The sequence below is a fragment of the Pipistrellus kuhlii genome, unplaced genomic scaffold, assembly GCF_014108245.1.
Source record: "Pipistrellus kuhlii isolate mPipKuh1 unplaced genomic scaffold, mPipKuh1.p scaffold_m20_p_19, whole genome shotgun sequence".
In the NCBI taxonomy this organism is placed as follows: domain Eukaryota; kingdom Metazoa; phylum Chordata; class Mammalia; order Chiroptera; family Vespertilionidae; genus Pipistrellus; species Pipistrellus kuhlii.
In genome coordinates this window covers 9,562,362-9,588,743 of record NW_023425504.1, presented here as the reverse complement: position 1 = coordinate 9,588,743, position 26,382 = coordinate 9,562,362, and the positions used below count along the sequence as shown (strand labels likewise).

General features: G+C 41.2%; 2 pseudogenes; both read left to right on the top strand.

Moving 5' to 3' along the window:
* The first annotated feature begins 5,731 nt into the window (after positions 1-5,731).
* On the top strand, positions 5,732-6,621 carry LOC118722115 (annotated as a pseudogene).
* Positions 6,622-10,988: 4,367 nt separating this feature from the next.
* LOC118721943 lies at positions 10,989-15,713 on the top strand (annotated as a pseudogene).
* The last annotated feature ends 10,669 nt before the right edge of the window (positions 15,714-26,382 follow it).

Sequence of the window (26,382 nt, the reverse complement as noted above, 5' to 3'; positions counted from 1 at the left end):
TGACCAAATACAGCGGGCTAATTTTTAAGTTATAGCAGATAATTTTGTATGGCCTGAGAATGATGTTATAAATATCCAAATGGTCCTTGGCAGAATAAAAGTTCCTCACCCCTGCAGTAGGGTATGGTCATATGGAGGTTCACTATATTATTCTCTCTACTTCTATGTATGCTTGAAATTTTCCATATTAAACAAATCAACCCGGGTAGTCAGAGGTGGTTTACCAAAGGAGATTTGAAGTGAGATTTGAAGGTTGACAAGATCTATTTAACTAAAAGGAATGGCCATCCTCTCATCTCAAAGAACTTGAAAATAACATTACCCTTTTAAAAATAACATTTAAAATATGAAACATATAATATATAATCATGTATTAAATGTAAATACACAGTTTAAATAATAATAATGAAATGTAAATCTGTTGTCTCCCACACAGATTTGGAAAGTATATCTTTAAGCCTTTCATGCCTACTCAGCCTATCATCCTCTTCTGTCCACTTTCAGGAGCTAGCCACTCTCCTGAATTTTGTGCTAATTATTCCTTGCTTATCTTTATAGCTTTCATCACATTTGTTTATCTCCAAAAATATGGTATTAAGTAGTTTTACCTGGTTTTGAACACCACATAAATGGAAAAATATTGCATGTGTTCAATGCTGTTTTTGAGATTTATCCATGATTTTGTATGTAGTTGAAGATCATTATTTTTGTTGTTGATATTCCATTTTATGAATATGGCATAATTTGTTCATCCATTCTACTATTGTTGCTACTATAAGTAATCATCTACATGTCCTTGGAGCACAGGGGAGTTTTGCTAAGATATAATGGCTTAAGAGTGGAATTTATGGATAGGATTAAGATTGCTTTGTTGAGATGTCAACTGATTAACTCAGCTCATAATGGAAGGAGACTGTCACTTAACTAATGGTGTTAACACACTCAATAATGTTTAAACTCAGCTTTGAAAAAATATGTTCCAAGAGCATAGTCTGTCAACATGTATGTTGCATCATATGGGGGAGAGAAAGGTTGAATATTAAGTATCATTTGCTATAGAGCAGGAATACTTCCTCACACTTCATCATACCTGAAATAAAATATCCCTCAAGACTATACCCCTCTCTTTGTTTTAAAATTATGCTCACCAAAGTTTTGAATTGTATTTCCCACAATCTTGATATGACAGTATTCAAACAGCCAATGTACTGGAAAGTGATTGCCTCCACTGGAGAATAAGATGCTGAAATATGAAACTAATTGACAATAGTGAGAATAGAAAAGTGGAAATTGCATGGCAATTCCTTAGATCCTTAATAAGTTAAGAGTTTAAGCCTAGGGTTTGAGAAGAATGTGGCAACATTAACAAACATAAAATAGAAAAGCAGTTTTAATGCAGGGGTGGGGAATTAGAAGTGATGATGTTAGCACATTCAGAGCCCTTGGGATATCCAGGTGAAGACCAGTTAAGAGTCTTGAAATCAAGTCCAGCACTCAAATAAAATATTGCAACCAGATACATATTTAGAATCATTTACGTAAGCCTGAAATAAAATTGCTAAGAGATAATGTAGAAAAAGGAGAATTTTGAGCACAGAGTCTTTTTTATTTATTTAATAAATCTTTATTGTTCAGATTATTGCAATTGTTCCTCTTTTTTAGCCCCATAGCTCCCCTACACCCAGTTCCCACCCCACTCTCTGCCCTTACTCCCTCCATTATCTTCATCCATAGGTGTATGATTTTTGTCCAGTCTCTTCCCACAACCCCTACACCTTTCCCCCCTGAGAATCGTCAGTCCACTCCCTTTCTATGCCCCTGATTCTTTATATTCACCAGTTTATTCTGTTCCTCAGATTTTTAAAAAATAAATCTTTATTGTTCAGATTATTACAAATATGTTCCTCTTCCCCCCCTCAATTGCTCCCCTCCACCAGGTTCCCACCCTACCCTCTGTCCTTTCCCCATCCCTCATTGTCCTCATCCATAGGTGCACAGTTTTTGTTCAGTCTCTTCCCTCACCCCCACTCCCTTTTTCCCCGAGAATCATCAGTCCACTCCCCTTTCATACCTCTGATTCTATTATATTCACCAGTTAATATTGTTCATCAGTTTTTTGTTTTTTTGTTTAATATATTTTACTGATTTTGTACAGAGAGGAAGGGAGAGAGATAGCGAGTTAGAAACATCGACAAGAGAGTCATTGATCAGCTGCCTCTTGCACACCCCCTACTGGAGATGTGCCCGCACCAAGGTACATGCCCTTGACCGGAATCAACCCGGGACCCTTCAGTCCCATTGAGCCAAACCGGTTTCGGCTGTTCATCAGTTTTTTTTTAATTCCCTTGGTTTTTAGATTCACTTGTTGATAGTTACGTATTTGTTGTTCATAATTGTTATCTTTATCTTCTTCCTCTTCCTAAATAACCCCCTTCAGCAATTCATATAATTCTGGTTTGGTGGTGATGAACTCTTTTAGCTTTTTTTTTTTATTTGTGAAGCTCTTTATCTGTCCTTTGATTCTGAGTGGTAGCTTTGCTGGGTAGAGTATTTTTGGCTGTAGGTTCTTCCTATTCATCATCTTGAATATTTCTTGCCATTCCCGTCTGGCCTGCATGGTTTCTGTTGAGAAATCAGCTGACAATCGTATGGGTGCTCCTTTATAGGTCACTACCTGCTTTTCTCTTGCTGCTTTTAATATTCTCTCTTTGTCTTTTGTTCTTGGAATTTTAATTATGATGTGTCTTGGTGTGGTCCTCCTTGGATTCCTTTTGTTTGGGGTTCTGCGGGCTTCCTGGACTTGTAAGTCTATTTCTTTCCCCAGGTGGGGGAAATTTTCTGTCACTATTTCTTCTAGTATTCTTTTGGTATCTTGCTCTCTCTCTTCTTCTGGAATCCCCATAATTCTGATGTTGGTTGGCTTGAAATTGTCCCAGAGGTTTCTTACACTATCTTCAAGTTTCTGGATTCTCTTATCTTCCCCTTCTGCAGAGGAGTGTCCTCTGGCTCTTTGTGTTCCAAATCTTTGTCTTGATTCTTGCGATCTTCCAGTCTGTTTTTAGGACTTTGTATATTTTTTATTTCAGACAATGTTTTCTTCATTTCTAGTTGATCCCTTATCATTTCTAGTTGCTCCCTTTTCATATCCTCATAGGTCTCATTTATTTTCTCGGCCTTTTTTAGGATATTGTTGAATAACCTTATAACTGTAGTTTTGAACTCAATGTCCAATCTTTTCTTTTCCTCCATCTCCTTCCTCTGTGTCCTTCCTCTTGTCTGCATTTTAGTTGTTTCCCTGATTTGATGGAATAGCTTTGTGTGCTAGGTGTTCTGGTAGAGCCCAGTAACACAGCTTTCCCAATTACCTGCGGTGGACAGTCTTGGTGTAGCCCGTTGAGGGCTGTGTGTGCAGTCTTGTTGTTAAGCCTTGCTTATTGTTGGTATCACTGGGATGCGTTGATCTCCAAGCCAATGGGCTGTGAGAATCAGCAGTGTCTCAGCTAGGAGGGCTTCTGTATTCCACTTGGATAAGGCGGGGTCTTGGGTGGCGCAGACAATCTTTGGTTCCCTGTCAGTCTCGCCTTAGAAAAGACCTGTTCGTGGAGAGTTTCAGAAGATTGGTTGCAGGTGCGTGCACCTCTTTAGTAAAGGCGCAGACAAGCTTTGGATTCCAGCCAGTCCCTCCTTAGAGAAAGCCAGCCTCTGAGAGAGCTTCTGTGCTCAGCCACAGATGGGGCGGAGTCTTGGGGTGGTGCAGACAAACTTTGTTTTCCCTTAGGCTCCTCCCCAAGTCCCGCAGTAATGGCCTCTGGCTTCACACACCTCCAAGAGATCTCTGCCCGCTGCCTGACAGTCTGGCCTCTCCCTGTCTGGGGCCGTCTCTCAGAGCAATAGGCTGATTCTATTTTCCTCTCGAAAAAGAAAGCCAGCCAAGTGTTAGCTGTTCGCCCTCTCCCCGCACCAGGAGTAAGCCAGTAGTGAACTCAGCCTGGCCCTCTCTGCACGCCGGGAGTAAGCCAGCATCAATCTCGGTCTGGCCCTTCCTCTCCGCACCGGGATTAAGCCAGCGCCTTTTCGCACACACAGTTCTCCGTACCTTCACAGTTCCTGAGGTTCAGCGTGCCTTCTCTCTCCTTCACAGACGGCAGAGCCTCCTTTCAGCTAGCCATCCAGTGCTTCAGGGCAATGCCTCCCCTGTTTTCCAGTTCTAAATTCAAATTTGTTGTGGTAGGCTGCATTCAGGTGTCTACCCTATGCCGCCATCTTGGTTTTTCTCCTGTTCCTCAGATTTTTAATTCACTTGATTTTTAGATTCACTTGTTGATAGATATGTATTTGTTGTTCATAATTTTTATCTTTACTTTTTTTCTTCTTTGTCTTCCTCTTCTTGAAGAATACATATGATAATACTTGTTTGGTGGCGATAAACTCCTTTAACTTTTTCTTATCTGTGAAACTCTTTATCTGCCCTTCAATTCTGAATGATAGCTTTGCTGGGGAGAGTAATCTTGGTTATAGGTTCTTGCTATTCATCACTTTGAATATTTCTTGCCACTCCCTTCTGGCCTGCATAGTTTCTGTTGAGAAATCAGCTGACAATCGTATGGGTGCTCCCTTGTAGGTAATTAACTGCTTTTCTCTTGCTGCTTTTAATATTCTTTCTTTGTCTTTCGCTCTTGGCATTTTAATTATGATGTGTCTTGGTGTGGTCCTCTTTGGATTCCTTTTGTTTGGGGTTCTGTGCTCTTCTTTTGGTACTCCCATAATTCTGATGTTGGTACGCTTGAAGTTGTCCCAAAGGTTCCTTACACTATCTTCATATTTTTTTATTCTTTTTGCTTTACCGGTTGAGTGTTTTTTGCTTCTTTGTATTTCAAATCTTTGACTTGATTCTTACAATCCTCTAGTCTGCTGTTAGATTTCTGAATAATATTTTTTATATTAGTCAATGTATGTTTAATTTATAGTTGGTCCTTTCTCATATCCTCAAGGGTCTCACTAAATTTATCAGCCTTTTCTAGGAAATTCTTGAAAAACCTTATAATTGTGGTTTTGAACTCTATATCCAGTAGTTTGCTTTCCTCCATTTCTTTCATTTGTCACCTGTTTCTTTGTCTCTGCATTTTGGCTGCTTCCATGAGTTGATAGAGTGGCTTTGTGGGCTAAGTGTCCTATAGGGCCCAGTGGCTCAGCCTCCCCAGTTACAGGAGGTGGACACTCTTGGTGCAGCACTTTGTGGGCTGTGTGCATAGTCTTTTTGTAATTAAGCCTTGATTGTTGTTGGTATCACTGGGAGGAATTGACCTCTAGGCCAGTTGGCTATATCAGCTGTGTCTATGCTGGGAGAACTTCTGTTCTGGAGACACCCTTATGAGACAAGACTTGCAAAAGCCTCTGTGCTCAGCTTGGATGTGGCGGGGTCTCAGGGCAGAGCAGACAGCATTGGTTTCCTATCAGCCGTGCCCTAATAGGCCCTTGTGTCTCAGTGTCATGTGGTAATTGCTGCAAGCACCTCTGAGAGAAAGGATGTCCAAATGCCAGATTACGCTCAATCCCCACAGAGACATCATCTGGAAGTCAGATATCCCCTGAGGGATCCCAGATTGGAGAGGGTGCAGGTCGAGCTGAGGGACAACCCCCCCCCCCCAGCATGAGTTCATGCACCAGGCTACTACTATTATTATGGAATCACATTCTTTCCATTTTTCTACTCTGAGGTTCATAGTTGCAGGATTTCTATACTTGGCCTGATGAATTCTTTCATGAAATGGACAGTACACTAGCTGCGCAACAGTATATTCAACAGAACATAAGAGCAGATTATTCCAATATTGTAAAAATTCTTGAGCCACCTGAAGATGAAGGTGTATGGAAGTATGAACATTTAAGGCAATTCTGTCTTGAGCTCAATGGACTTGCTGTTAAACTTCAGAATGAATGCCATCCAGACACATGTACTCAGATGACAGCAACTGAGTAGTGGATTTTTCTTTGTGCAGCTCACAAAACTCCAAAAAAGTGTCCTGCTATAGACTATACTAGACACACACTTGATGGTGCTGCATGTCTTCTGAATAGCAATAAATATTTTCGCAGCAGGGTTAGCATAAAAGAATCATCTGTAGCAAAACTAGGATCAGTATGCTGTAGGATTTACAGAATATTTTCATATGCTTATTTTCATCATTGGCAGATATTTGATAAATAAAAAATGAAATATTTTTGTGTCATTGGTTTACTAAATTTTTGATGAAATATAATTTGATGTCCAAGGATAACCTGATTGTACCAATTTTAGAAGAGAAAGTTCAGAATTCAGTTTCTGGGGAAAGTGAAGCATGAAGGGAATCATATAGAAAAAAAAATGTACTGATCACATAATTAACATTAATTATTTACTGTATATATATCATTTTAGACACAGCAATCATGTATCCATATTATAGCCTCTTTGTTTAGTATAGGTTTTTGTATGCTGAGTGTTGCCTTTTAAAATGGGAAATACTTTTTAAGTTATTCATGAGTTATATATTCACCAGTGTAGCACTCATGGTTTTTAAATAAGATTAGTATTATCTGTTTATAATGCCTGTTAATAAAAGAATTTACAGTTTGGTAAAATTGCTGCTAAACAATCATTGGATCACAATCCTCATCAAATAAACTTATCTATAAAAGATGAGTGAGTTTGAGGTTTCGCACAAGCCACTTACTAAAGAAATAGTAGTTTTCTTTTGGTTTTACTCATGAGTTTAGTTAGTCTAAAAAAATCTGTAGCACATAGTTTAGTCTTAACTATTAACTTTTCAAAAATTAGCTGAAAGTGTTTTAAAATTCTGTTTATAGTTTTTGATATACATATATGATTATGTGTATGTCCAAATACAAATCAAATGAAGCATTAGTAATACTGAAATAATCTTAATACTACATAAAGTAAATTCTAGACCCATATACTTGGAGAGGATTTATTTTTTGTGACAGTGGACTGTTACATACAAGATGGTGATAATAGTAAATTCGTAAATGATGCTCCCACTGCAAACCTACTCTGTCCTTCCCTTCTCATTTCCCTTCACTCCCTCCCCAAATACATTGGCTGAGAAGCTTTTCACTAGACTGAGCTAGTGGTAGCTTTACCTATTTATATTGTATTAATTGCTTACAGACTATATCTCATATTAGCAATTACACTACAGGAGAAATGTATCTGCATAGGCTCTTGCTTATCTTTGTTTTGCTAAATTGCTCTAACTACTTGGAAAAGTTTTAAAACTAGTTTGACTCTCTCTGTTAGTAATATTCTTTTTATCTAACCATCAAGGCAGCATTTAAATTGAGTTGAAGAAAGATTGTAGTATTTATTTTATGACCCATCCCTACAAAGTTTATGTTTGAATTATTATATATGCACATGTGATTTTTTTGTAAGAATTTATAGGTTCCAGGGGTGCTGATGAATGGTATTACTTAATTTAGACTTTGTAAGAATTCAGTGTCTTAAGGATTTGACTGCAAATTTTACAGTCTTATACTGAATATAGTTTTTAATAAGGCACTGGAGTTCTGATTGCTAAACTGGTTATAATGAGGCTCTGTTATAGGCTAAAAAATTGTACATGTAGTGAAAAAAATATATAAATTCATCTCTTGAACAGAGTTAGGCATGGGGAACTTTTTATTTAAAATGGTTATTTTGAAATGAAGATGAAAATGTATTCATCTTGGTTTGTTTATTTTTTTCAAAATTGAGGACATATTTTATCCTACCTAATAAAAGAGTAATATGCAAATTAACCATCACTCTGCTACACCCACAAGCCATGCCCACCAATCATGCCCACCAACCAATCAGAGCAAGTATGCAAATAAACCCAACCAAGATAGCTATGGACACAGAGAACAGGAGGGAGGCTTGCGTTTCCCAGGCAATATAAGAAGCCAAACTTTCTGCCTGCTTTTGATGGCCTAGGCATCCGCTCAAGGCTACAAAGTTTCAATTATAGAACGTAAACAAATCCAAACAGAAATGGTGGCAGCCACGGAGCTGGAGAGAGCAGGCTAGGATTGCCCCTGGCAATGGAGGAAGCAAAGCTTACCACACACTCTGGCTGGCCTAAGCCTCTGCTTAAGGTTACAAACTTTCAATTACAGAAGGTACATAAGTCCCAATAGAAATGGCTGCCAGCCACAGAGTGAGCAGGAGGCTTGGCTCCAATCCAGGCTACAAAGTTTCAATTGTAGAAAGTAAATAGATTCCAGATACCAGGGCCTCCACTTGGGTCACCAGGGGGCATGGCCAGCTTGCAAATCACTACAGGCCCCTCGCCCAGGCCACCCCATATCCCAAGGGAATCCCCACCCTGATCCGGGACACCCTTCGGGGCCAACCATCTGGCCCCCACCTATGCACCAGGCCTCTATCCTATCTAATAAAAGATTAATATGCAGATTGACCATCACTCCAACACACAATATGGCTGCCCCCGTGTGGTCAAAGATCCTGCTCCTATGTGGGCACAAGATGGCCACCAAAAGATGGCCAGCAGGAGAGGGCAGTTGGGAGGGACCAGGCCTGCAAGGGCGGGCAGTTGGGGGCAATCAGGCAACCAGGAGAGGGCAGTTGGGAGGCACTAGGCCTGCAAGAGAGGGCAGTTGGGGGTGATCAAGCCTTCAGGGGAGGGCAGTTGGGGGTGACCAGGCCAGCAGAGGAGGGAAGTTGGGGGCAAACAGGCTGGCAGGGAAGCAGTTAGACATCAATCAGGCTGGCATAGGAGTGGTTAGAAGGTGATCAGGCTAGCAGGCAGAAGCGGTTAGGGGCAATCAGGAAGGCAGGCAGGCAGTCAAGCAGTTGGGAGCCAACAGTCAGATTGTGAGAGGGATCCCAGATTGGAGAGGGTGCAGGCTGGGCTAAGAGACACCCCTCCACCCCCACACACAAATTTTGTGCACCGGACCTTTAGTATCATATAATGAGACAAGTATGTACTGCAGAAACGGGAATAATAGCATTCTGAGGGTGTGTATGTATCAATGCCTTTCTGAGCTGCCAGTGTGTTTGGTTTTGGCGCAGCTCTGTCCTCTTAGCCAGTCATTCTTTTTCCCCGATCCACAACTATCCTTTAAGAGCTTTTACGATCACAGAGAAAGGTATGTTGACTTTGAAATTATACATTTATATTAATGTCACTAAAAATTAATATTAGTAGGTTAGTCTCTCAATATTTAGAAGTTTGTGTAAAAATTACACAAACTTCTAAATATTGAGAGACTAACCTACTAAGTTAATAAATTATATACAGCAATGTAGCTGTTCTCTCTAAAAGAAAGAAAGAAAGAAAGAAAGAAAGAAAGAAAGAAAGAAAGAAAGAAAGAAAGAAACCATCAATAAAACAACAAGAAAGCCCACTGTATGGGAGAACATATTTGCAAATCTTATCACTGTTAAAGGTTTAATCTCCAACATCTATAGGCAACTTATACAACTTAATAAGAGGAAGATAAATGACCCAATAAAAAAATGGACAATGGACCTAAATAGTATCTTTTCAAAAGAAGACAGAAAGAAGGCCAAGAGACACATGAAAACATGCTCAAAGTCACTAATTGTCTGAGAGATGCAAATCAAAATGACAATGCGGTACCATCTCACACCTGTCAGAATGGCTATCATCAACAAATCAACAAACAACAAGTGTTGGTTAGTATTAGGAGAAAAAGGAACCCTCGTGCACTGCTGGTGGGAATGCAGACTGGTGCAGCCACTGTGGAGAACAGTACGGAGTTTGCTCAAAAAAACTGAAAATGGAATTCCCATTTGACCCAGTAATCTGGAAACAACAATCAGAAAGGATATATGCACCCCTATGTTCATAGCAGCACAATTTACAATAGCTAAGATTTGGAAACAGCCTAGGTGCCTGTCAGCAGATGACTGGATCAGAAAATTATGGTACAGCCGAAACCGGTTTGGCTCAATGGATAGAACGTCGGCCTGCAGACTGAAACGTCCCAGTTGGATTCTGGTCAAGGGAATGTACCTTGTTTGTGGGCACACCCCCAGTAGGAGGTGTGCAGGAGGCAGCTGGTCGATGTTTCTCCCTCATCGATGTTTCTAGCTCTCTGTCCCTCTCCCTTCCTCTCTGTAAAAAAACAATAAAATATATTTTTTTTTTTAAAAAGAAAACTATGGTACATCTACACAATGGAATACTATGCTGCCATAAAAAAGGAGTTCTTAGCATTTGCAGCAACCTGGATGGAACTGGAGAACATTATGCTAAGTGAAATAAGCCAGTCAATGAAAGAAAAATACTACATGATCTCATTCATTTATGGATAATAAAGGAGATTATAAACTGATGAACAAAGAACAAAAAGATAGATACAGAGGCAGTAAAGCATCAAACAGACTGTCAAATTACAGTGGGAAGGTTAGGGAGAGGTGGGGGAGATAAGAGATCAACGGAAGGACTTATATGCATGCATACAAGCATAATCAATGGACGCAAAACACTGGGGGTGAGGACATGTATGGGAGTTGGTGGTAATGGCAAGATATGTACACTTATAATACCTTAATAAAAAAATAAAAAAATAAAAACAAAACAAAAAACAAACAAAAAAATGTAATCCTAGAGGCCCACTTGCATCTACACCAGCCCTCTCTCTGTGTCCCGTCACAGCATGGCCACTGCCAAGCGCTTTCCCATACTCCTGCAACTGGAGCAGCGGGGAGGGGTGCCATTCCAGATGTTGGGTGACAACGCAAAGCAGCCCTACCAGTTCCACACGGAGTACCTCAAGATCCTGAAGACAGTTTGCCTCAATGTTTGGCTGGAGGAAGCTATCTTCGGCCCTGGCGATAGCACATTATGCAAGTCAAGTGTGTGTCTTAGACCCTGCTTCGCATTAATCAGTGGGACCCTGAAGGCAAGGCTGAGATCTTGATATTTGGTCGGCCTTCTTACCAAAAGGATGTGTCCAAGATGATCATGAACTTGGCTCACTATCACTGCCAACCCCAGGCACAAGGCTTGCATTATAATGCTGTCCAGCACGCCGAGCTCCGGAACATCGCTGCAGCCTCGATAGCTGCGATCCAGGCCTCCCCCAACAAAGACTGGGTGGCCAAGATCCAGTGGTCCCCGGCGCTGTTCAACCCAGGGGTCGCCAGACGCTGTCAGCAAGAGAGCGACCCAGTTGTTCCCCAACACAGTCTAGGAGGCGGCTACCCGGAACTCCCCCAACGCTACCCAGAGCCCGGTTCTCAGGTTATGAAGGCATTTGGGGCCCTGGAGCGCGAGCTAGGCAAGGTTCAAGTGAAAACCCCCATCTGGAGCCCTACACTAGGTCCTGCTTCTGCCGCAGAAGCTGGGGGAAGCAAAGGGTGGTGTAGGTTGTTCTTGGTTTCCCCCCCTCACCCCCATGTTAAATGTTAAATGTTTGCAAACACAAATCTAAAAAGTTGTAACAAAAGAATCGAATTTCCTTAATAAAGAATTGGATTTAAAAATAAATTTTAAAAAAATGGAATCCTAGGACACTGCTGGTGAGAATGGAGACTGGTGCAACCATTGTGGAAAACAGTATGGAGTTTCCTCAAAAAATTAAATATGGAATTGACATTTGACCCAGTGGTCCCACTTTTAGGAACATATCCTAAGGAACCTGAAACACCAATCAGAAAGAATCTATGCACCCCTATGTTCATAGCAGCACAATTTATAATAGCTAAGATCTAGAAACACTCCAAGTGCCCATCAGTAGATGAGTGGATAAAAAAGCTATGGTACATTTATATGATGGAATACTATGCAGCAGTAAAAAAAAAAAAAAGAAGAAGAAGAAGAGTCTCTTACCCTTTGAGACAGCATTGAGGGACCTGGAGAGTATCATACTAAGTGAAATAATTAAGTCAGAGAAAGATGAGTATCACATGATAGCACTCATATGTGGAACCTAAGTAACAAAATAAACAGATGAACAGTGTGGATCCAGAGAAGCATGGAACAGAGTGTGAATCCTCAGAGGGAAGGTGGCAGAGGGTAGTTGGGTGGGAGGTAATGAACCAAAGACATTGTATGCATATATGTGTAACTCATGCACAAAGACAACAGGGTGCTGAGGGCTGGTGCAGAGGGGGAGTGAGGGATGGAAGGGGTTAATGGGTAAAAAATAGAACATATGTAATACTTTAAATAAAAAAACAATTATTAAAAAAAACACTTGGGATCATAAATGCAGCCTATTTTAGAGGAAAGCATCAATAATTAAAATATTCTGTACTCTGTCTCTTCTCTATGAGACCATATCAAAATGTCCACTTTAGATGACTCTAACATTCCAGAATGCTATTCTTCCTTCATTGTTACTTCCAACTTTGCTCATTTCCCAGAAAAAAAGAAACTACTTACCCTTTCTGAACTTCATTATCTGTAAAATGAGGCTAATAAGAGTATCTTTTTTATAGACTGGTAAGTTTATATGTGCATATATATTTTATTACCCATCTATGTATATGTATATGTATATGTATATGTATATGTATATGTATATGTATATGTATATGTATATGTATATGTATATGTATATGTATATGTATGTGTATATATACATAAAATTTATCTCTGTGCACATTCACAGACATGTTTGCTGGATGCCAGGCACTGCTCTGAGTGTTTTACATACATTGTCTTATTTTAATTCTTTTACAACCCCAAATCCTATCTCCCAAGAATATGCATGAGACATCTTTATAATACAAAATATTTGTTGTTTATCTGAAATTCAAATTTAACTGAGCATCCTGTATTTTATCTGGCAGATCAACCTAGAGTAAATGCCTAATAAATATTTGTGGGAATAAAAGAGTGAAAAAGGAAGAGAAGAAAAAATAAAAGAGGGGAAGAAGGGAGCTAGTTTGTCCATTAGTGGAGCATAAATAGAAAGAGTTGCAGGCATGAATGAAAGGGTAGATTTGTTAAGACATAGAAATCACACACACACAAAAAAAATCTGGCCTTAACATTACTTCTTACTATTTTCTTTCTTTTTCCCCCAATTTTATTGAGGTATAATTTACTTTATCACATTGTATAAGTTTCAGGTTACAACATAACAATTTGATATTTGTATATATTGTGAAATAATAACTACAGTAACTTAGCTAATATCCATCACCTCACATAGTTACAACTTTTCCTTATAGTGAGAACTTTTAAAGATCTACTCTCTCAGCCACTTTCAAATATGCAATACACTATTGTTAACTATAGTCACCATATTATACATTACATCATCACAATTTTCATATCAATATAGTCCAAGGTAAATAGTTGCTTCCCCCTTTTTTGTTAAAATTTCTGCCCTTGTGTGGTAGGAAAAAGGTATTAGGTCAGAAGCCTTAATTCTGGTCTTTTAAACTCATTGGGACAAAATGCTCCAAAGAGGATATGATGGTAGCAGGTTTTGTTTGTTTGTTTTAGTGGAGGACAAAAGAAATTAAGAAAAGATAAACCGGTTCTGTGTCTCAGATACTAGGAAAGTATTATTAAAAATAATTTTAAAAATATTGTTTAGCCCTGGCTAGTTTGGCTCAGTGGATAGAGCGTCGGCCTGTGGACCGAAGGATCTCAAGTTCAGTTCTGGTCAATGCCACATGCTGAGGTTGCAGGCTCAATCCCCAGTAAGGGGTGTACAGGAATCAGCCAATCAATGATTCTCTCATCATTGATGTTTCTTTCTCTCTTTCCCTCTCACTTCCTCTCTGAGCTCAATAAAAATATTTTTTTAAATTGTTTAAAACACATTTCTGTAAGCCAGCATAATCTCAGTTTTCAAGTTGTTATGGTGAAAAATATGTTAAGAGACTGTACCTAAAATTCATGCAGTAGAATATTTAAATGGGAAGTCACTATAAATGGTAAGGTAGTATTTACATGTTGTCAATTCAAGTACCACCATGGTAACTTTAAATGGGAAGAAATCCTGGCTTGCATGCCTCTTATGATCATTTTATGTTATTTTTTAACTAGAGGCTCAGTGCACAAAATTCATGCACAAGTACGGTCCCTAGGCCTGACCTGTGATCAGGGCCATCTTCCCTGGCTGCCCACAGCTGGCCCCACCCCATACTGCTACCCAACCCCAGTTCTCCATTTGCCATCGGGCAATCAGAGCCTTACAGCCAGGTGGAAGGGACCAAGAGGTCAGCTGTTCCCACCCACTCACCAGCCCTGCCCCCACAGCAGATTGCCCTCTGTGTGCGGGACGACCAGCAGGGCAGAGGCCTTGGCCTGGTGCTGTCCACATCCCCTGCCACCCACCCCCAGTTCCCTGTTTACCATTGGGTGATCAGAGCCTGCCGGCCAGGGAAAGGGACCAAGAGGTGGTCAGTGCACCTCATAGTGACTGGTTGAGCGGTCATTCTGGTTGTTTTGCCATTAGAGTCAATTTGCATATTACCCTTTTATTATGTAGGATAGCAGCCAGGTGCACAGATAGGGGCCTGTCCTGATGGGGGCCCCAGATAGGGGTGGGGAGACCTACTTGGGGGCGGAGCCAGTCAAGACAAGGGAGGTGGGGTGGGAGTCCCCACTGGGGGCAGGACCTGCATGAATAAGGGGCCAAGGGTGGTTTATAAGCCAGCCACGCCCCCAGGGTGAAGATCCCCACTCCGGGGCAGGGCTAGCCAGGGCAAGGGGCAGCAGTCATTTTAGTCTCCAGTTGTTCTGGTTGTTCCGCTATTTCAGTCACTGAGCTTTTATTATATAGGATTGTATTTACTGGGGTAACGCTGGTTAACAAAATTATATAGGTTTCACATTTCCACAGCACATGATCTGTACACTGCATTATGTGTTTACCACCTTGAGTCAAGACTCTTTCCATCACCATTCACCCCCCATGCCTTCCTCCATCTACCCCTAAACCCCTCCCCATATGAATCACCACATTGTTGTCTATGTCCATGAGGTTTTTCTCTTTTTTTTCTGTTTTGCTCAATCACACGACCCTCTCACAGCGGTGGCAGTGGCGTCGAGGGTGGCGTGCCTGAAGACCTCTCCTCAGAAGAGAGGGAAGAGCTTCTAGACATCATCGAGAGATTGAAGTATGAGATCTCTGAGGTCATGACCGAGATCAACAACCTGACATTGGTGGAGGAGAGCAAAACATCTCAGAGGAACAAGCACATCGCCATGGGACCATGGGACGGAAGAAGTTCAACATGGACCCCAAGAAGGGCATCCAGTTTCTGATGGAGAATGGCCTGCTGCAGAGCGCCTGGAGGATGTGGTGCCGTTCCTATTCAAAGGCAAGGGCCTGAACAAGACCGTCATCGGGGACTACCTGGGGGAGCGGGACGAGTTTAACATTAAAGTGCTCCAGGCTTTTGTTGAGCTCCACCAGTTTGCTCAGCTCAACCTCGTTCAAGCCTTAAGGCAGTTCTTGTGGAGCTTTAGGCTCCCTGAGGAGGCCTAGAAAATCCACTGCATGATGGAGGTGTCCGCGTTTCGCTACTGCCTGTGCAATCTGGTGTCTTCCAGTCCAAGGGCACGTGCTATGTGCTGTCCTTCGCCATCATCAAGCTCAACACCAGCCTGAACAATCACAATGTGCGGGACAAGCCCACCGCTAAGCGCTTCGTTACCATGAACCACGGCATCAACAAGGGCAGGGACCTGCCCAAGGAGCTGCTATGGGACTTGTAGGAGAACATCAAGAATGAGCCATTCGTTATAAGTATATTTCCAGTAGGACATGATCTCACTCATCTAGAGGAAATGGTGAACAACATAGACTGATGAACAAGAACAGACCCAGAGATAAGGAGCCATGGGTCAGACTGGTGGACCTCAAAGGGCGGGTGGGGATAAAAGGGAGAGATCAACCAAAGGACTTATGTGCATACATATGAGCCTAACCAGTGGTCAAGGACAATAGGGGGGGTAGGGGCATGAGGGGGGGGGGGAATTGGAATGGGGGGTTGAGGACAAATATGTGATACCTTAATCAATAAAGAATGTTAAAAAAAAAAAAAAAGCGCAACAGTAAAGAAGAAGAAGAAGGAGGAGGAGGAGGAGGAGGAGGAGGAGGAGGTGGAGGAGGAGGAGGAGCCATTCGCCAAAACCGGTTTGGCTCAGTGGATAGAGTGGTGGCTTGCAGATTGAAGGGTCCCAGGTTTGATCCCAGTCAAGGACATGTACCTTGGTTGCTAGCACATCCCCAGTGGGGGTTGTGCAGGAGGCAGATCGATGTTTCTAACTCTCTATCCCTCTCCCTTCCTCTCCCTTCCTCTCTGTAAAAAATTACATATATATATATATATATATATATATATATATATATATATATATATATATGCCATTCAAGATCCGGAACGACCTGATTGACACTGGGGGTGTGCGTGAAGACCTGGAAGCGGCGGTGGCTCACCCTCACAGACAACTGCCTCTATTACTTGGAATACACGACAGATAAGAAGCCTCAGGGAATCAACCCCTGGAGAACCCCAGCATCCCAGAGGTGGAGGACCCTCAGAAGCCTCACTGTTTGAGCTTTATAACCCAAGCCACAAGGGGCAGGTCATCAAAGCTGCAAGACGGAGGCAGACGGCCGCGTGGTGGAGGGCAATCACGCGATGTACTGCATCTCGGCCCCCAGCCCGAGAAGGAGTGGATGAAGTCCATCGGAGTGAGCATCAGCAATGACCCTTTCCACGACATGCTGGCCCACTGAAAAGGAGGATTGCCAATAAAAAGTAGCTTTCCTCACCTGAACAGGTAAAAAAAGAAAAGTAAAAACCAAAACCCTACAGCAGAGGGAGGGGCGCTCGGCCACTCCTGCCAGCCCTCCGGCCTGCACAACTATGTCCATGTCCTCCTCGCGGTTCCCTGTGGCAGCAGGGCCTGGGAGTTGAGCCGTGACAACCCACGCAGCAGACTGGGGCGCAAGGTCTGCCAAGGAACCTCGCTCGTACTAGTCGCTGCATGTGCTCATTCATGATGGTGTTCACTGTTCTAGAAGCTTCTGTTTTATATCAAAACAGGAAAGAAAAGCTACCACTTTTTTATTCAGATTTTTTTCTCAGATATATAGGACTACAGTTTTTATAAGCCTTTTTAAATTATGAAAGATACTAATAGTATTTTTAGAATGGCAGCTATAAATGTAACTCCCGCCACAAGTATATACTGTGCACTGACAAGAAGTGATGCAGACACTATATATGCAGCAGCTGGGACAGGAACTGCGCTTGGGCGCCCTCATCCCTCCTGGGACAGGGAGGGCCCAGGCTTGGTGGCCCCTCCAGATACTTTCTAAAAAGGCCCATCAGTAAAATTTATGATTGGGGGCATTTGTCCCATAACTGCTGAGGCCCAGCACAGATCTCTGTGTGGAACCAGATGAAGCTGCCCACGTTGGACCTCCACAAGCAGCAGTGTCATTCGGTTCCACAGAACACGTGGTTAGTTCAGCCTTGACTACTGTCTTCACTACTCAGAACTTTTGTGCAGGAAGGATGCTTGTGTCACTGATCTGCCAGTTGACCAGGTTGCTCAATAGAATGCAAAGGTATGAAAGGAACTAGACACATGCTCACTGTACGTTTTGGAGCTGGCCTGTCCCATCGTGTGGAGGAGAGCACGCTGTGGGGCGATGTGACACCTAGACTTCTCGATCTCTTGCTATTAGTCAGGCCTGGCCCAAATATCTGCCTCAGTCTAACCATCTGTCTCCTCCTCCTCCAGGAGACGCACAAGCTGAATCAAGGGGCACAGTTGGGAAGATTGGCGCCAGTCTCCAGTTAAGATAGCCCAGTTCGACTCAGCCCTCAATTTTCCTTCAGCTCTTTAACCTGTTCTTAATCAGTTACCTCTCCTTTTTGTTCTTTAACTATTCCAAACCTTCTATAACTCTGAGTACCTCAGCTTCCTCATCTCTATACTGATGTGAGAATAACTACTCTGAGGGTTGTTGTGGAGAATAAGTGAGGAATGTATATAAGTGACCTAACATGGAAACAGACCATTGACACACATACATTTACTGCCACTGTCCTCTAGCATCCAACACAATCTGCCTTTCTCTCACACCAAACAAATGGCCTTATCTCACAGAGAAAATAGAAGGAATGAGGTAAAGGGGAGGTAGGGTTATGTGCTCTTCTCACCCTACAAACCACCGATCCTCACCCACATGTAATAACCGCCTCTAGTCTCAGAGAATGAAGGGCCACTCACTCCTCTTTTCTCAGGCTAGTCCCTCCTTCAGTGTTCATATCAGAGACCCTGCTCAATTCATCCCTTCTCTCACCTATATGTTCAGCTCTCCCTTCCTCATCTCCTTAGCTCACAGGCAGGCTCAAATATTCCCCTACTTAAATTCTCTCTTGACTCTTAATCTTACTTTTCATTCAATAGTCAAACTTCAAGAGTTGTTTGCATTCATTGTCTACAGTTCTTCACTTCCCATTGAATTCTCCCAATGCAAATTGCTCTCTTCCCTCATAGATTTACCAGAACAGCTCTCCATAAGGTCACAAGTGACTTCCATTTACCTTGTTTCATACTGTTGACCACTCCCTTCCTATTGCCACTTTGTCCTCTCTTGACTTCTCATTGCAACTCTCAAGTAGGAGGAAAACAAGCCTGTTCTTAGCCTTCTTGCTGGTTCTTCCTCTGCATACTTTTACATGTTGAAGTCTTGGAGAGCTCAGGCCTGTGCTCTCTATGTTCCTCTACACCAGTGTTTCCCAAAGTGTGGTACGCGTATCCCCAGGGGTATAGGAAGACTTTGGTGGGGGTACGCGTTGCACCAAAGTTTGGTGGGGACATGCACTGCACCGTGCTTAGTTGCGCCTAATTCTACGTTCTCATGAGTACGAGGGGTACTCAGCATTACGAGAATTATAGAAGGGGTACACATATGTCAAAAGTTTGGGAAACACTGCTCTACACTATCTCCAGGGAGTTCTCATTCTATCCCAGCTATGGGGTGACTATTCTCAGATATCTCTCTCCAGCCTAATCATCTATTGTTAGCTATAGAGCCCTTATCACAGCTGGGGCTAAGGGTCCTTTAAGAGAAAACCCACATGCTTACAACAAGAAGTATCCATTTATTTTCACATCTATATACAAGACAAAAATTTTTATCAGGCAGTATGGTACTAATCTCCAGTTCCCAACCCCTCTGCTGAGTTCAAAAGTGGCCTCCGCCACTTCTTAGCTGTGTGTTTTGGGTTAAGTTCTTTGACCTCATTAGTAAAACGAGATTAAAAATGGTGTTCATCTCAGTGGGTTGTAGTGAGGATGAAATGAGATGATCCATGTAAAGAGCTTGCTTCATACATAAACATTTACTATGTTTTATACTCTATTGGTCAGTCTTTCGAGGTCTGAATTCTGGCTCTATTGTTTTCTACTGATGTGCCCATAAGCAAGTTATTTAACTTCTCGGAGCAGCAGTTCTCTCCTCTGTAAAATGGGGATAACAATACTATCTACCACATCTTGCTATGCTGAATATTCAATAAGTGGACTATACAGTGATAAGAACAGTGCTCAAAAAAATTTAATTTAAGTGTTGCTATTATCCTCAGAAAGGCAAGGAATGCATTTGTGATACTGTCAGAGAATAGCCATCTGGAACTCATCCCTGATTTCCCTTGCAATGTACTAGATACATGTATACGTGTTCCTTGAGGCCAGCCAGAAAATGGGAAGCAGCATTAGGACAACAAATGTCAACTGCTGCAGTCCAGGGTAAAAATGCTTCAGGGGCAGCTCTTTGTGCAGGGATAAAAGCTTATTCAGCAGTCTGTAGCTATGTGATTTATTACAGCTGGACATTGCTATGTGATACTCCCCTGAGGTTCAAGTGGCCTCTCCTGGACTGTCAGCATCCTGTTCTTTCTTATCTTGAAACTGTCTTTGAAGCCCTAAACAAGGATCTGCTGTTCTTATTTTAAAATAAATGGGGAGGGGGGAAACTTTACTAACCCTTAAAAGTCTAACCCTGCTACAGTTGCGAATCCAACTGCCTTTTGTACATCGCAAATAGGCCCCTAATCCTCATCCACAATCCTACTTCTTTCTGTCAATTTGCACTTGCACTTTCCCCAATGATGTTTTCTAATTTTCCTCTCTCCTTAAGTCTCCCACCTTGCCATTTCCCCAACTCTCCCTGTCCCATCCCATCTCTCAGTGGATGACCTTGCTTCCTACTTCACAGAGAAAATTGTAGTCATCAAATACAAAAAAAAAAATTAAAAAATAATTCAATGTTGTTAAATCTAACAGACAGTATGTTCAGTCTTCATCTTCCTGGACCTATCAGCAGCATTTGACACAGTCATTCCCTTTTCCTTGATACTTTCATCCCTTTGCTTCTAGGATACAACAACCTTTTGGGTTTCCTTTTGCTTTAGTGGCTACTGTTCTTCACTCCCCATTGCTGGTTCTTCATCATCAACTCACCTTTTAAGTTAGAAAGCCCCATGGTTCTGTCCTTAGACCTCTTCTCTTCTGTATCTACCTTCACTTTTTTATGATTTCATCCAGTTTCATGATTTTAATTACTGACTATACATTGATGACTCCCAAATTTATATCTTCAGCCCACATCGCTCTCCTGAATTTCAGACTCATATTCTGCCGCCAACTAGATATCTCCTCTAACTGGGTGGCTTAAACAATATATATTTATTTTATCAGAGTTCTGAAGGCTAGATGTCAAAGATAAAGGAGCCATCAGGTTTAGTGTCTGTGAGATCTCTCTTCCTGGCTTGTAGATGGCCACCTACTGGTTGTGTCTTCACATGGAATTTCTTTCATGTGTATGTGGAGCGAAATGTAGCTCCCTGGTGTCTCTTTCTCTACTTATCATCAAACCAGGGCCCCACAATTTTTACTTCATTTAACTTTAATTACCTCCCTAAAGACCCTAATACAAATATTATCACATTGGGGGTTAGGGATTCAACACATGATTTAAAGGAAAGACAATTCAGTCCATAAAAGATATATAATAGATATCTCAAACATAATATGTCTAAAATGGAACTTCTGATCAGAGCAGATCCAAATGTTTGATTCTAAAGTCTTATACAATTTGTGGTTCCTTCTATGGGGAAAAAAGAACTAAAAAGTAACTTAACATATTGCTAGAGCTGGAGCAAATGAGAGACCTAAGCTTCATTAGCTTTATAGTAAATCTGCCTCTACTGATTTTCAGTCCCTCTTTCCCCTCTGCACACACCTGTTTCTCCTAGTCAATGGCAACTCCAGGCTTCAAGCTGCCCAGGCCTACTAGTAAACCCTTCAAGTCATTTTTTACTTTCTTACACTCTACATTTAGCATATCAGAAAATCCTGCTGTTTCTACTTTCAAAATATATTCATAGTCTGACAACTTCTTATCATATCTAACACTAGCACCCTATACTAAGTCATGATCAATTCTTCCTTGGAATATTGCAATAGCCTCTAACTGGTGTCATTGTTTCCCCTCGACCTCAAATGTCCATTTTCAACATAGTGGAACTTGTAAAAATATAAACTAATCATATCAGCTCAAAACCCTCCAATTTTTTGATCCAACAAACATAAATAAGGCATTATTCTTGACCATGGAGACACAGCAGTGAACAAAACATATAACAAGTCCTGCCTTCATATAGTTTATATTATAGTAATGACTTCCCTGATCACTCAGAGTAGCATCCAAGGTCCTTAATTTAATTTAATAGATTTTTTAAATTTATCTTATCTTCTCTTACTAGAATGTAAATTGCATAAGTGAGCAATTGGTTGGCCTGTGTCCATAGTGCCTGGCATATGTTAAATATTTAATAAATATTTGTTGAATGAATAAATGAACTTCCTTATTCCAAAATGATCATCTGTCCACATTTGTACTTCTCTGATCCTCTTTCTTTCCTGTTACAGTAAAGGAGATAAACTTCCTTTAATTTATGGTACTCAAAATTGAGTGCACATCAGGAACTCCTAGAAGGTGTGTTAAAACACAGCACTCTAGGCCCCACCCCCACAATTTCTGATTCAGTCCATCTGAAATGAGGTCTAAGAATCTGCATTTCTAACCAGTTACAAATCATGGTGATACTACTGATGCAGAGATCATACTTGAAAACCACTGATACCATCTCTCCCACATTATCAGGAACCTTTGCTAGGAAAATGTTATTTTTCTTTCTAAATATACTCAATGGAAAAAGTAGAATATACTGTGTTCATGGATTTGTAGAATCAACATCATTAAAATGTCTGTCCATACTAGATACAAGATGCCTGCCAATGGGACAGCAGGCTGCAAGGTAGTGTGTGAGTGAGTGAATGAAAGGAGAATGCATGGACATGTGGGGAGTGTTTGTATTTGTGAGTGAGGGATATCTATATTCCAAGGGATTGTTGGAAACTGGCAACCCTGACTGGGCATCCTCTACTGTGGGTGAAGCCTCTCCCAGAGAGGCTGGCTCTGCCACAGAGGCCACGCCATCTTGAAGGGGAGACTGGCTGTGATTGGGAGACTGACTGTGATTGGAACCCCAGCCTTACCTTCAACCAGGGGATCCTCTGATACCTCCCAGGATCTTACAACCACAATGCCCAGGGACCAGTTAGCTCAGCTGTGAACACTGGAACTCCAGCATCCTTGACCATGGGCACCTGGGAGGCCTGCTCAGGGAGAGACGGAGTAGCACAGAAAATGCAGATGGGCCCTGTGCTTTCTCACAGAGCAGATAGAAGGAACAGCTGAATCAAAGAGTACCACCCGGAACTGGTGAATTAAACATAGCTAATGAGGCAATCTGTGGATGGAAAGGTCAGATATCAACTAGAGAAAGGTGAGATTTGGAATCCAGGCTGGAGGAAGAAATGTGTGCAGCGGGAACTAGAGTCTCAGAGGAAGACTGCACCCCACAAAATTCACAACCACTGGGGTCAGTGTAGCCCTGTGGAATGGAGTCCACAGGGCTGCTGACAGAAGGGGATTCTAGATATTAATCCACAGCTGGACTGAGCCCAGAAAGGCAGCCTGAAGTTCTGTACCAGCTTCTCAGAACCAGAGGGAAAAGATGCAAGCAGAGACCACACAGAGCCAGGGGGAAAGTCGTGTGCAGTGCCAGGACAGAGAGGCCTTTTAGCCCTGGATATTAAGGCAAAAACACTGCCACCCAAAGATTGTATCAGAAATTGACTCTCATGTGTAAATACAACTAAAGGCATTCTGAGAACCAAAGAGGGCAAAGAGATCTTGCCTGCTTAAAAACAGGGTTGTGGCTGATGACACAGAGGAGTGGTGGATGGCAAGGAACTTCAATACTGTGCTGACTGCCTGAAAGGAAACAGACATGCCACGCAGAACAATGGAGGAAGTGAACGACCTTTACTACTTCACATTTTTATTCTTTATATTTTACATAAGAAACAAATTTTTATGCATGTTTATAAGTCTAACTAATGGACATAGACAACATGGGGTGAGGGCATGAGTGGGAGGGGGATGGGGGAATAAGGACACATGTAACAACTTAATCAATAAAGAAATTTTTAAAAAGAAACTAATTTTTTTTTCTCTCACTTGATTTTACCTTGCTTATTATTATATTTTTACTAGAGGCCCAGCACACAGTATCACACGAGACCCAGACCCGCCATGCCAGTAGGACCCAGACTGACTCCCACTGTGCTGGGTGGGAGGCAGGACCCAGACTGATTCCCACTATACCAGGCGGTACACAGGACTCAAACTGACTCCCTCTATGCCAGGTGGGAGGGCGAGACCCAGAATCAAATCCCTGCCCACCCGCATGTGCCTTGCCACGCACACAGCCTCCTGGTGACCAGCCTTAGGTGGTTCCACTTTATAGTATCACAGCCACAGGCCTTTTAAAAAATATATTTTATTGATTTTTTTACAGAGAGGAAGGGAGAGTGATCGAGAAGAAACATAGATGAGAGAGAAGCATTGATCAGCTGTCTCCTGCACAGCCCCTACTGGGGATGTGCCTGCAAGCAAGGTACATGCCCTTGACTGGAATCGAACCTGGGACCTTTCAGTCCACAGGCTGACACTCCATCCACTGAGCCAAACTGGCTAGGGCCACAGGCCTTTTATTAGTATAGATTTTTAACTATTATTATTAATACTATTATTTTACCCTTTTTTTGAAGTTTTATTTTATGTTCTTTTTTCTTTATTTTATTTTATATTTTATTTTATTTTATTTTATTTTATTTTGGGATTAGTGTCCTCCATTCTATTTTTATTTTTCCCTTTAGCATTATTTCACTCTATCTCAATTTTTCCTTTATGCCAATGCTTTCTTCCTCACTTTCCCCCTTTTTTGTCCTGTTTCTCTTACCTTGTTCCTGCTTTGGTTTTTCTATATTCTTTCTTTTTACTCCCTGTTAAAAATTTATCTTACTCATATATCTAATTTCCTCTCCTCTGCTCCAAGCCCAAACATACTTTGCTCTTCTCTTCCTTCACTATCTAAAAGTTTTTTTGCCCTTTTCTTTCTTTCTGTCTTGTTGTTTGTTTGATTATTGGTTCCGTATTTTTGTTGTTGTTTTTCTCTCCTCATTTGTTCTCTTCTACTAATAGCTTAACTAATTTCAATCACCAACTCAGGCCTATCAACTCTCTATTCTTCTTTTTCAATAGTAAATGAATACATACATAGTTAGATATTAAAGAAGGAGGAAATATATATATATATATATATATATATATATATATATATATATATATATATATTCTTTTGTATACATATTTTAAGATATGTAGTTTGTTTGTTTTTTTACTTTTCTTCTTATATACTCATTCTCTTTCTACCTCCTCTATACTGAATTGTGGCTATTTCCCCATTCATTCAATTCCTTGACCTTACATTCTGGAACTAAGCTCTGCCTCCTCAGATTCATCTGGGTGTTTGTTGTTTGCCTTTTTTTATATTAGTTATTGTTTGTAGTTTGAATTCATCTCTGAATGTTTGTAGCTTGCATTTTTTTGTTTATTTTTAATGTATTTTTTATTGTTGATAATACTAGAGATATCTCCTATTCCCTCATTCCCCTCCCCCTTTATTTTTTAAGGTTTTTTTTCACATTTATTTTATTTATTTATTTATTTATTTATTTATTTATTTATTTTTAATCTATTTTATTGATTTTTTTTGCCCCCCTCCCTCCCTCCCACATATACCCTCCCTCCCCAGAGTTTTATGTCCATTGGTTGTACTTATATGCATGTATACAAGTCCTTCGGTTGATCTATTATCTCCCCCAGATCTTCCTCCCCTCTCCACTGTAATTTGACAGTCTTGTTGCTTTACTGTCTCTATATCTATCTTTTGGTTCATCAGTTTATAATGTTCTTTATTATCCATAAATGAGTGAGGTCATGTGGTGTTTCTCTTTCATTGATTGGCTTATTTCACTCAGCATGATGTTCTCCAATTCCATACAGGTTGCTACAAATGATGAGAATTCCTTTTTTTATGGCAGCATAGTATTCGATTGTATAGATGTACCATTGTTTTTGGATCCAATCATCTGCTGACGGGCACCTAGGCTGTTTCCAAATTCTGGCTATTGTAGATTGTGCTGCTATGAACATAGGGGTGCATATATCCTTTCTGATTGGTGTTTCTAGTTTCTTGGGATATATTCCTAGAAGTGGGATTACTGGGTCAAATGGGAGTTCCATTTTCAGTTTTTTGAGGAAACTCCACACTGTTCTCCACAGTGGTTGCACCAGTCTGCATTCCCACCAGCAGTGCACGAGGGTTTCTTTTTCTCCACAACCTCGCCAACACTTGTTTGTTGATTTGTTGATGTTGGCCATTCTGACACGTGTGAGATGGTACGGCATTGTTGTTTTGATTTGCATCTCTCGGATAATTAGTGACTTTGAGCATGTTTTCATGTGCCTTTTGGCCTTCCTTCTGTCTTCTTTTGAAAATATTCTATTTAGGTCCATTGCCCATTTTTTAATTGGATCATTCATCTTTCTCTTATTTTAGTTGTATAAGCTGACTGTAAATGTTGGAGATTAAGCCTTTAAAAGTGGTATTATTTGCAAATATGTTCTCCCACACTGTGGGCTTTCTTATTGTTTTGTTGATGGTTTCCTTTGCTGTAAAAAAGCTTTTTATTTTGATGTAGTCCCATTTGTTTATTTTCTCTTTAGCTTCCATTGCCCTAGGGGCAGTATCAGTGAAGAAGTTCTTTTGGCATATGTCTGAGATTTTGCTGCCTGTGGATGCTTCTAGTATTTTTATGGTTTTCCGTCTGATGTTTAACTCCTGTATCTATTTTGAGTTTATTTTTGTGAATGGTGTAAGTTGGT